Here is an 11,447-nt window from a genome sequence, read left to right on the forward strand (position 1 = left end):
GCTTTCCGGGTGAGGGCCCGAGGCCCGGTTCTTATCCACCCTCTCCCGCCGCCCCTCTCCGGCACAGCACCTCTGCCTCTGCAGAGGCCTCACGACCCCTGCTGCTGCCCTGACTCAGGCTAATCACACAGTCGCTCCCTTCGACTGCGAGCCCTCTGAGTGCAGAGTCTATGTCTCATACTCCACATTCCCGGATTCTGGAGAGAAAATGATAAATACGGGAAAGGGGGAAAGAGGAGAAAAAAGAATAAGGAAGGATGCAGTGCCTGCCTCGAGATGACGACCTTCCACTCCATGCACACTCTGCCCCCTCCCATCCCTCTCCAGCCTCCAGACTCAAGCTGGGCTGTCCTCACCCACCCCAACTCCTCCTCTCCTCTAGGAAACTTTCCGGACTACTCTGCACTATTTATTTATTTCCTAAGACTATGCAGAACTCTCTGAACTGGACTGTAGGCCCTTTGAGGGCAAGGACCATTTCTTGGGCTTCTTTCTTGTAAAGCTCCAAGCACACACTACAATAGACAGTTATCAGACTAAACGGAAGGCACTGTCCAAGAATAAACCCCTTCTCTTCCGATGCCTGAGACAACAGTTGAGACAGAAACTCGGCTGTTGAGAACTTCTGTGAGATCAGAGACCCAGGAGGAACGATTCTCACCGTTTCTAGCCCTAAATCCTACCAACCTAGTTGTCACTTAACCAATGTCAGTTTTCTAATCTGCAGAAGGGGAATAATAGTTAACTTTATTGTTCTATTATCCATCAAGCTGCTGTGAGGATAGACCACATGTAACATATAAATAATTGTAAGCTATAAACACACACAACATATAAAGACTTAACAGTGCCTGGGTGGGATGTAGAAAACCCCCATTATTAGCGGCAGCAGCCTTATTATTATCCCACTTTCCAAAAGGTGTCCAGGTTTCTCTCCCCAAGGCCCAGTATAAAGAGAATGCTGTGATGAGAGCTACCCACTAGGCAGCAGTGCAGAGTTTAAAACAGATTTTTGTGTCTAGGTATGGGTTTGATAAGTAGAGGGAAGAAATGGAAATATTTAATATCACGTTCCTAGTCCATGACATCCAAAACTGCTTTAGAAGCCAAGAAGGACTAAGGAGGGGCTTCCCTGGGGGCGCAGTGGTTGAGAGTCCACCTGCCGATGCAGGGGACGCAGGTTCGTGCCCTAGTCCGGGAAGATCCCACATGCCGCCGAGCAGCTGGGCCCATGAGCCGTGGCCACTGAGCCTGCGCGTCCGGAGCCTGTGCTCCGCAATGGTAGAGGCCACAGCAGTGAGAGGCCCGTGTACAGCAAAAAAAAAAAAAAAAAAAAGACTAAGGAAACCCCAGAGGCAGTAGCAAACCTATGTTGCAGTGAGATTTCTTAAATATTTATTCTCCTTCCAAGGGCTACCTGCAGATGGAAGAGTAGGTAGGCATGCTTCGGATGGGACACTTACCAAAAAAGTGGGGAAGCATGGAAATTTCCAAAGTATAAAGCCGAAAAATACATCTTTTTTGTTTCAGAAAAAGTGACAGACAAGAGCTTTTGAAAATCCCCTTGGAGCTGAGATTTCCAATTTATGGAATTGATGAGTCTTAAAGCTCAAAAGGGACCATGAAATTACTGATTAAGTTGAATGCCTCATCTAAAAAGGAAATGGACACCGAGAAAAGACAAGTCACCTGCAGAAAGTCACCTGGTGGTAGCATAGCCTAGAAAGAAGATTGGGTCTCCTAACTCTCGGGCCATGACTGTCCAGGTTACCAGAGCCATGTGTAGATAGGTGACTTTTGAAGAAATAAGAGCAAAGGGGCTCAGACATAGTGCCCTAGACTGATGGAGAGACTTTCCCATTGAGCAGTTAGGTCTTTATCTAATTATCTCAAAGGCAATAGGTATGTGTCAGCCTTTCCCAGCATGGTGGGGAGAAAATAGCAGTGGCCTAACCATTGGAATCTTCATTTAGATAGAGATTGGGCAGCAAGGAGATTTACCCAGTTTGCTTTTAAGAAGGTTTTCTTGCCCAGGACAGTACATAAACCTTCTCATCCGGAAGATTCTCATTTTTCTCAGCCTGACTCCAATCCCTTTGCCAATCCAAAGCAGAGTGTGTTACACATTAAAGCCACAGGATCATTTATGGGTACCATATGGAGACATAATATCTCGTAACCCAGTGGTATTGTCCCTAGAGTTAATATAACTCTGTTAACATGTGTTCCCGCTATTCCCATCCTGAGAGATGTGTATTGAAATATATTATGCACGGTGTATGGTTAATGGAAAGATACAGGGGGTATATTAAAAAATAAATCTGTTTATGTGACCTATGCTGAAATACATTTGAAATACCATACAGTTGCTTTCAACTGTATGTGGAGGAAAAGATAGTCAACTATCTCACTGTCTTTTCCTCTGATTACTCTTTCCTTTTCCTTTCAACCTCCCATGTCTCCTTCTATGTTTTCTCAGTGCCAAGCTAACCACAGAATAGTAAGATTAGAGGGAGGGGAATGTGATTGCAGGAACTAAGGCAGTTAGTAAGAAGGTGTGGCTGGGAGTAAGGGGCAACAGGAGAAAAGAAAACCGTCAGTCATCCCATCCCTCTGAATCCTGGCAGTACTATATTTTCAAAACTTAATCCAGACAGGAGATCAAGAATTTCCACTTTCCACTCCCCTTGTTCCATGGTCATATCCATGTGTCAGAGAATGACTTCATTTCACACTTCCTTTGTAAAGCACGGAAGTCACTGACAGGGAAAACATTAATCTGCAGTTTCCTCTGACACTTCTTTCCTTGTCATACTCTGTACACAGTTAGTTTTCAAGACCAGCTCACCCTTAACCGTATACATTTCTAGAATTTATGTCATCTTCTCCAATCCTCTTACATCGCCCTAGTCTAAGTTTCGTGGTCTTGAATCTGGAAGATTGCCGGGGCCTCTTACTTGGTGTTTTGCCAACAGCCTTTTCCTATCCTAATCCATGCTTGCTCAAGTTCACCGGAGTTGTGAGCTGATTAAAATCTGATCTGAGTTCAATATCTGATTTTAAATCTTTCCATGGCTCTCCATTGCCCACCAAACAAAGCACAAACTCCTTAAGGTGGCATGAAGGGCCTTCATGATGAGACCCCAGCCCAACCTTCAAGCCTTATCTCCCACCACTCCACCCCAAGCACCCTGGAGTCCAACCATAGCAAGTACTTCCATTCCTGACACTCTCGTGCCATTGCCCATGCTGACCCCACTGTGAGGAACGCCTTCCCTCCTTAGCTACTAGCAAATTCTATTCACTCTTCGAGACCCAGCTCCGGCATCATTTCCTCTGTGAGGTCTTCCCAGATCCTCTGAAAGTTATCACTGCAACTTCCTCTTCTACAATCCCGTAGACCTAACACATACCTCGAGTATAGCCCCTCCCACTCTACATCACAGTCATCCGCCTGGCCCCCCGGTGAAATGTGAGCCTCCTGAGAGCCAGCACAAGAAGTTTCATTCTATAACTCATTCAGAAATATGGAGCATGGAGACCTGACTGCCACTTAGAAGTTGGGAGAACACATTCTGGGTCCTTTACGTCTTAGGCCATCAGCTTCTTCATATGCAAACGGGCACAGTAATTTAACATCATGCATCATGTTAGTATGATGAATAAATACAATACTGCAAGCAAAGCCCCGAATAGAACCCTCGTATATGGTTAATGCTGAGGGATGGCTATTACTGTTATATAATGGCTGTGTGCCAAGCACAAGTGCAAGGTCAATTAGGGCCCACCCTCGAGGTCCTCAGAGTGTAACTGAAGAGACAGACAAACCACTAGCGCAGTGTCAGAAGGACACGGAGTTGCCGGGAGAGCGCAAAGTGGGCCATCTACTATCGAGGCTGAAAGTCATTCCTGGAGGAAGGACTGAAAGGGGATGAATCTGAAACCACAGAGGATGGGGGACAGCCTCCTGACATTTCCCGGATGAGACGTGATGCTGGCCTGCACTAAGGCAGCAGCCGTGGACGGGAATGGAGGGGACAGCTTTAAAGACATCTGCGAGGTGGAATTAAGTCATGTGACTAGTGAGTGATGAGATGTGGGGTCCCTGCCAGGGAGAGTCTGGCGAGCACCGGCCCGGGGGAGGTTTAGAATGCAGACTCAGGAGCCATCCCTGTGCCGGTTTTAACTGAAGCAACCGGAGAGCGCGTGATGCGGGGGGAGGGAGGGGAGCGTGTGAAATGATCTGCACAGAGGGCTGCACTGGAGCAGCATTTAAGGGCCAAAAGAGGAAGACGAACTCATGAGGGCAACAGCCAGACAGAGCAGAGGAACCCAGCACAGAAGCAGCAAAAGGAAGCAGAGAAAAGAATATTCTAGATATTCTCAGTGCCTGGTGCCCGATACCTGGCAGATATACAGATATTTGTGGAGTAAATGAGTGAATCACTGAACTTAAATGACCCACTTAATTAAAACTGAGGACACATGAAAGGCCTTTCATTGGAGTAGGTGCACGCCTATTATTTCACCCTAACAGCGTCTTGGGGTGTTGACGATCGAGGAGATGGGACTTCCCTGGAGGTCCGGTGGTTAGGACTCCACGCTTCCACCGCAGGGGGCACGGCTTCGATCCCTGGTCGGGGAACTAAGATGCCACAAGCCACTCGGTGGGGCAAAAAAAAAAAAAATGCACATGTAAAAAGGAGAGACGGACCTTGGACTTCAGTGAAGAGCAGGGGAACTGAAGGGGAGATGGCTGGCTGAACTCCACTCCACGGATGACAGAGAGCGTGAATGTCCTCAGGCACCTAAGAAAGAGTCAAGGAGACCAAGTAACCCAGCAGCTTCACCAACAGTGGAACACCAGGCCCTGCGAGCCCCTGGACGCCAGGGACAGCATGAGAGCCACGCGGGGAATACAGGGGGGAATGGGACAGGTCAAAGAGCACCGTGAGGAAACAACCAGAGAATGAAATTCCAGGTGAGAAGCTTGACTGAATCCTATAAATGACATTCTTGGAACAACTGGGGAAATGCGAATATGGACTGGATATCAGATGCTGACACGGAACTGTTCGTTTTCTTAGGTATGATGATGGTATCATGTTTATAGTAGACTGTAGAAGACAATCTTTATTCTCAGGAAAGGCAGCTGAAGTATTTAGGGGTGAAGGGTCAGGATGCAACTCCCAAATGGTTTGACAAAAAAAGGTCTCTCGATGAAAGAGATGAAGAAAATACAGTAAAATAATGATCACAGATTCTAAGCAGAGGATAACTCTACTCTTTCCAGTTTTGTATGTCTTTCCAGTTTTATATGTTTCATTATAAAAATTGGGGGAAAGATTGAGAAACTCATTCTTCAGAACCTTGGAGAGTCATCCCCCAGAAATAGTTCTGCAATATCTAGGAAGCAGGAACCATGTTGGCTCCTGAGGTGCTAGAGAAAAGGCAGTAGGCAGAGTCCCAGCAAAGTACAGAAAGTAGAGATGACACATTTCCTATTTTTTAAAATGTCAGGGACACAGCTACGAAAGGAATAACCTTAAGCCCACTCATATTTCAATACAGATTGGGAAATAACAGCTATGAAAATTCTTTGAGAATTCTGGAGGCAGTGTAACTTACTCCAGGTTTAGAGTAATAACTAATGGCATTTACTGAGTGCTTGCTACAGCCCAGGCACTGTGCTGGACACATCAGTCCACTGATTCACACAGAGGTAAGTACCGTTATTCCCTCTTTCATAGTTAAAGCAATGGAAGCTGTGTCCCCCAGTCAAAAGTCTCAGCACGTATCTGGCTGCCGTGTCTACAAAGAGCTCCCTAACTCTGGTCCTCGCCACCTTTCTCCCCTCACCTTTCAGGGGGTGTGGAAACTAAGCCCAACAGTTACTACCTGGGTTGCTGCACAAGCCCTTGGGTTTTCCCTACCCTGGCCCACACCTTTGTAACCTGCTCTTTATTTAACTCTCTCCTCACATTATCCTAAGTTGAGTGTGCCTATTTCCTGCTGGAATCCTTGGAACAAGAGGGTGAGAAAAAGAGAAAGGAATTGGAGACAGGTGAATCATTACCCAACCGGTTAGTGGGTCAAGAAACAACCCTGGTTGGTGGGTAAGGCAGCCCCTAAAAAATAGTAAGGCAAATTGGGAAAACAGGGCCTGGTAGAATCACATTGGAGAACAATTTGGAAACAGCTCATAATAAGGTTGAAGATGCAAATACTCTATGGCCCAGAAATTCCACCCCTAAAATCTCTCACATAACACATGCTCTGGAAAACATGTACAGGAGTCTTCACAGCAGAATTGTTTACATTAGCAGGATTCTGGAAGCTACCTAAATGTCCATCATTCCTATCTAAATAATGAAATAATATACCAGAAAAGCAAGCGAACTAGAACTACATGTACCCACGTGAATGACGCCTACAGGCAGAACGTTAAGCAAAGAAGGTAAGAGGTTGAAGAACACAGGTCCCTGCAGGTAAATGCACATGCTACCCGGCATGGACGGTTGAAAAGCACGCCAAGCAAACTAGGCATTGTTTGGGGATACAGACACATGTAGTGAGACAATGAAGGAATGGCTGGGGATGGTAAGCACCAAATTCAAGGTAATGGTTGCTCCACCTCTACCGGGGGCAGAGGTGGGGAGGGGCACGAAAGGGCAGGCATCCCCAGGGGGGCCTCGACTCTGCTGGTGATGTGTTATTTCTTACACCGGGTGATTAGCACCTAGGCTTTATTTTATATTCTTTGTTCCTTGTGTATGACTTCAATATCTAATAATTATTTTAAGGAAAAAAAATGAAAAAAAAATTCTGGGTTTGTTTTTTTTTTTTCCCTGCCAGGTTTTCAAGGAAAATAAAGAGTCATGGGGGTTGCTGGACTCCGTTGCTAGTTTTACTCACATCTCATCATTCTTTTCTGCTCCTTTGACTCAAAGTAGCTCAAACCATCCGAGACTTCTGGGGCTTCTCTGGACTCTAGGTTCATTTGGTGGCAGAATGTTTCCAAGAGCCAAATGCCAGCCCTAAAAAACCTCAGAAAACGCTCCCCTGGGAAACATACCAAGAAGGCAGTCAAGCGCATGGGCTTCCTGTTAGGAGAGGTTACAGGCAGACCTCCTTTCAGCGCTCCTCTCTTTATTATGCTTCGCGGGTATTGCAGTTTTGTAAATTGAAGGTTTGTGGTAATCCTGTGTCGAGCAAGTCTATCAGCACAATTTTTCCGACAGCATTTGCTCACTTCATGTCTCTGTGTCACATTTCAGTAATTCTCACAGTGTATCAAATTTTTTCATTACGATTTTGATATTTGGTATGGTGGTCTGTGACAGTAATCTTTGATGTTAGTATTGCAAAGATTACGACTCACACAGATAAGGGTTAGCATTTATTTTTTTAGTAAATTTTTTTATTTTTTTCTTTCTTTCTTCCTCTCTCTCTCTCTCTCTCTCTCTTTCTTTCACTGTGCCAGGTCTTAGTTGTGGCACACGGGATCTTCATTGCAGCATGCAGGGTCTTTTCAGTTGCAGCATGCAGACTCTTTGTTGTGGCATATGGACTCCTTAGTTGTGGCACGTGGGATCTAGTTCCCCGACCAGGGATCGAACCCGGGCCCCACTGCCCCCCACTAGGAGCGCAGAGTCTTACCCACTAGACCACCAGGGAAGTCCCAATGGTTTGCATTTTTTAGCAATAAAGTATTTTTTAATCTAAGTATGTACATTTTTTAGTCATAATACTATTGCACCCTTAATAGACTACAAAATAGTGTAAATATAACTTTTATATGCACCAGGACACCAAAAAATTCGTGCAACTCGATTCCTTGCGATATTCACTTTATTGCGGTGAACTGGAACAGAACCTGCAATATCTCCCAGGTCTGCCTGTATAGGAATCAGGGCATGTTTGAGTTGTGTTAAGAAGTCCTTTAGAAACCACAAAACATTGCCTCAAGAACATGCTCTCAGTCATCCCAAGAAATCTTTCAGGGCAGAAGAACGGGACACTGGTCACTGAAGAAAGGTCATTGTCTCCCTGCCATACCAAGAGGCTGACAAGGCCTCCTGAAGCACAGTGGAGTAGGGAAGAGCCTAGTTCTGGAAGGAAGCAAACTTGGGCTTGAATCCTGGCTCCGCCACTTGCCAGGGTAACTGTACAAGTCACCTCATATTCTGAAAGACCAGTTTCAGCATCTAGAAGGCTGGATTGATCAACCCACAGAGGGTGGCTGTGAAGACCAAGTGGGACCGTGTTTGTAGGTTAAACGCTGCCTGCACGGAGCAGGGTCCTCATAGTTCCAGAGAAGACAAGCTCCATCACCCCTCCTGGTCTGACGCATGTTCCCAGGGAAGCCTCCGTCTGGGAATCGCTCCCTGGTGCCTGACCAGCCCCAGGCCCTGCTCTCCGTGTGTGTGTACCTGCTGCCTGGGCCAGATCCCCACGCTCTGCAGACCCAGGCCCAGGAGGGTCCTTGACGGGGTCATGGCCTCCCCCAGATACATGTCCTTAGGCCTCCCAAAGACTCTTTCCTCAAAATCTTCACCACCAGCAGCACCACATCAGGAGTCTCTGCTTGATGACCTGTGGTGGTGACAGGTCCTCTCTGATGAGTCTAGAATCCCAGTCCCGCGGGGTCAGAAGTTCCAGGGAGCGGTGGCCTAAACCCCTGCATATACTGCCTAGGACTGTGGCCCTGGTGGGGACAGGGGAGAGGGGTGGGTAGAAGGGGACTGTTTGGGACAGCTCAGGGACGCAGCTGAAACCTCATCAACCTCCAAGCACTTGCCATCACAATACTTTCACCATTTTCCCAAATCCCACTTTTCAGGAGGAGATTCCCTTCTCTCATCCTCTCCCTCTATCTTGCCCTTTCTGCCAAGATCACTCTCCTTTGGAAACCAATAGCTCTGCTTCGTCCTTGGAATGCCTCTGGAAGCCAGGGACTGTTATCTCCCTAAACAACATCCGGGCCAGTGCCTGGAATGTGATTTACATTACTGACCACCAGCGCAGAAGAAAACAATGCGAGGCCCTCCCAGCCGCATGCAGGGGCTGAGCGGTGCTGCCGGGTGGGAGGTGAAGGGGAGCTGAGCTTCCCACGCAGCTTGGGGTCTCCTCCCGCCGGAGCCCCCGTGATGCAGGCAGGGAGGAGCCTCCCCTTCCAGGGCCCTACGACGGAGGCGGTAAGGGGTCTCCTCCCACTTGGGCCTCATGATGGGTGCAGTGAGGAGGCCACCGCAATCCCCTCCGGGCCATGTGGGCTGGCAAGTGAGGGTGGCGTCTGGGGAGCTTGAAGGAGACTTTGGGCTCTTCTAGGACTTGCTGCTAGGACTGCCAGCTTCGGGCCTGACTCAGCCGGTAGGGCTGGGTACAAGCCAAGGGCCATGGAAAGACTGTGGGGTTACACATGCGGCCGTGGGCTGTGCCAGCGCAGCCTGCTGGGGAACAGCCAGGGCCCGCCGGGCACAGGGAGCATGGCCCAGGGAGCCGAGACCTTTATGCAATCATAGAGGCTTTTTCTCTACTGGGGCAAGAAGACATTCCTCTCCCGAGGAGGAATTACAAAGCAAATTGTTCCTGCCTCTCTTTAAAGGCCAGTGAGGTTAGGAAACTGCTCCTTCCTTCTCCAGAAAGCTTGAAAACACAGGCAGGTTTGTCTGCTTTCGACGTTTCAGTGTAAGTCGCTGCCCCTATTACCTTGCCTGGGGCGCTCCTGAGCCCCCAGACCAACTGCGGGGTGGGACCCAGCCTTCTCCCCTTCCTCTGTTATTTGCTGCAACACAATAAGAAATATATGTCGGTCTTTCCCCCTGGTTCCTGACACACAACTCCTAAAGCACTTGTAATTTCCTTAGTGATAGAGGTGCTAGGAGTATCTTTTCGTTTTGATATTTGATGCTGGTTCCCGGTACAGAGCTCCTTTTCAATCCCTTGCAGTTTCCAATGTGAGGCAACCTCCAGAAAAATCCCTACACTGTGTGGCTGGGAAGCTTCTGGATTGGTTAACACACCCACATGCTGAGGGTGACACACCCCAAGTCCACAGGGACACAAGGTCCTGCGTCGGGACCCTCCTGGACCTCGCCCTATGTACCTCCTCGTCTGACTCTTCATCTGTGTCCTTGATCATGTCCCTTATGATAAACGAGTAAACACCAGCGAATGTTTCCCTGAGTTCTGTGAGCCGTTCCAGCAAATTATCAAGCCTGAGAGGGAACTGTGGGAACCCTCAACTTTGTAGCCAAGTAGGTCAGAAGTGTGCGGATCCTGGGGACACATTACTTGTGATGTGTCTGAAGTGCAGGCACTCTTGTGGGACTGAGCTCTTAACCTGTGAAGACCGATGCTAATTCCAGAAACTAATTAAACTATACGACACCCAGTTGGTGCCCGGAGAGTTGGAAAATTGGTTGGCGAGAGGAAGAAAAAAAAAAAAAAAAAAAAAACCACATGCATTTGGTGTCAATAGTGTTGTAGGCAGAGAAACGGTTTTTCCTTTACCCCCAAACCAAGCCATGGGAACTTTCCCTCACAAAGCTTTTGCTGGCGATTGCCACGATGGAAAACAGAAGGGATACCAAAAATAACAACCCCAGAAACGGGACAAGGTTTTGGGTAATTTTACAGAGATCTTACCGTTGCTGACTGCCAGCTTAGACAGCAACCCTCAGCCCCTCCACCTCCCGTCCAGGCCTCCAACTAGCTCGGAGAGTCATGCAACCCCTGCTGGCTCCCCACTCCTTCCACGACGACTTTCTATCCAGTGCCAAAGCTTTGTCCCAGCCCCCGCTTTAGACCGGTCACTCATCTCTGAATCCCAAATTGAAACCAAATAATCATCCTCCAAAGTGTAAAGCGTAACTGTCCCTGGAAACCCAGACTGTGAATGTTGGAAACGCCCTAAGGGAACGGGAAATCTACCTTCCTCACTTTGCAGATTAGGAAATGGGATTGCAGAGACAATCTCAGATCTGAGACCAAGGCAAGTTTCTGGACTCTTAGTTGGATGTTCTTTAAAATGTGTCATGCCCCTGCCGCGCCCATACATCTGCTAACGTGGTCCGACCAAAACAAAACAAGGAAGAAGGGAATATTCTCCAAACAGAATGAAACTTCCCTCTGAAAACTCGGGATCCCTCCTAAGGCAGGTGCCCGGGAGTATGCTGGGCCCCTGACCTCGGTCCAGCCCCAGAGGCCGCCCCTCAGGCCACCTGCACACCCGCTCCGCTGGATCCCCTCCGCCACTCAGCAGGGTGTGCCCCTCGGCCCCTCTCCCCACACCCCCAGACCCAAGTGCTCCTTCTTGGCCCCAGTCCGACCCCTCTTCACACTCACCACACCTGTCACCATCTGTGTCTTTGCCAGCCTGGGCGCTGCGCGACATGGGGACCCACAGGCTGGCTGATGGTGGGTGCTCAGTAGATCTGGGGAAG

Source organism: Aethalodelphis obliquidens, unplaced genomic scaffold, assembly GCF_003676395.1.
Source record: "Aethalodelphis obliquidens isolate GAN/ISIS:26980383/991018 unplaced genomic scaffold, ASM367639v1 scaffold82, whole genome shotgun sequence".
NCBI lineage: Eukaryota > Metazoa > Chordata > Mammalia > Artiodactyla > Delphinidae > Aethalodelphis > Aethalodelphis obliquidens.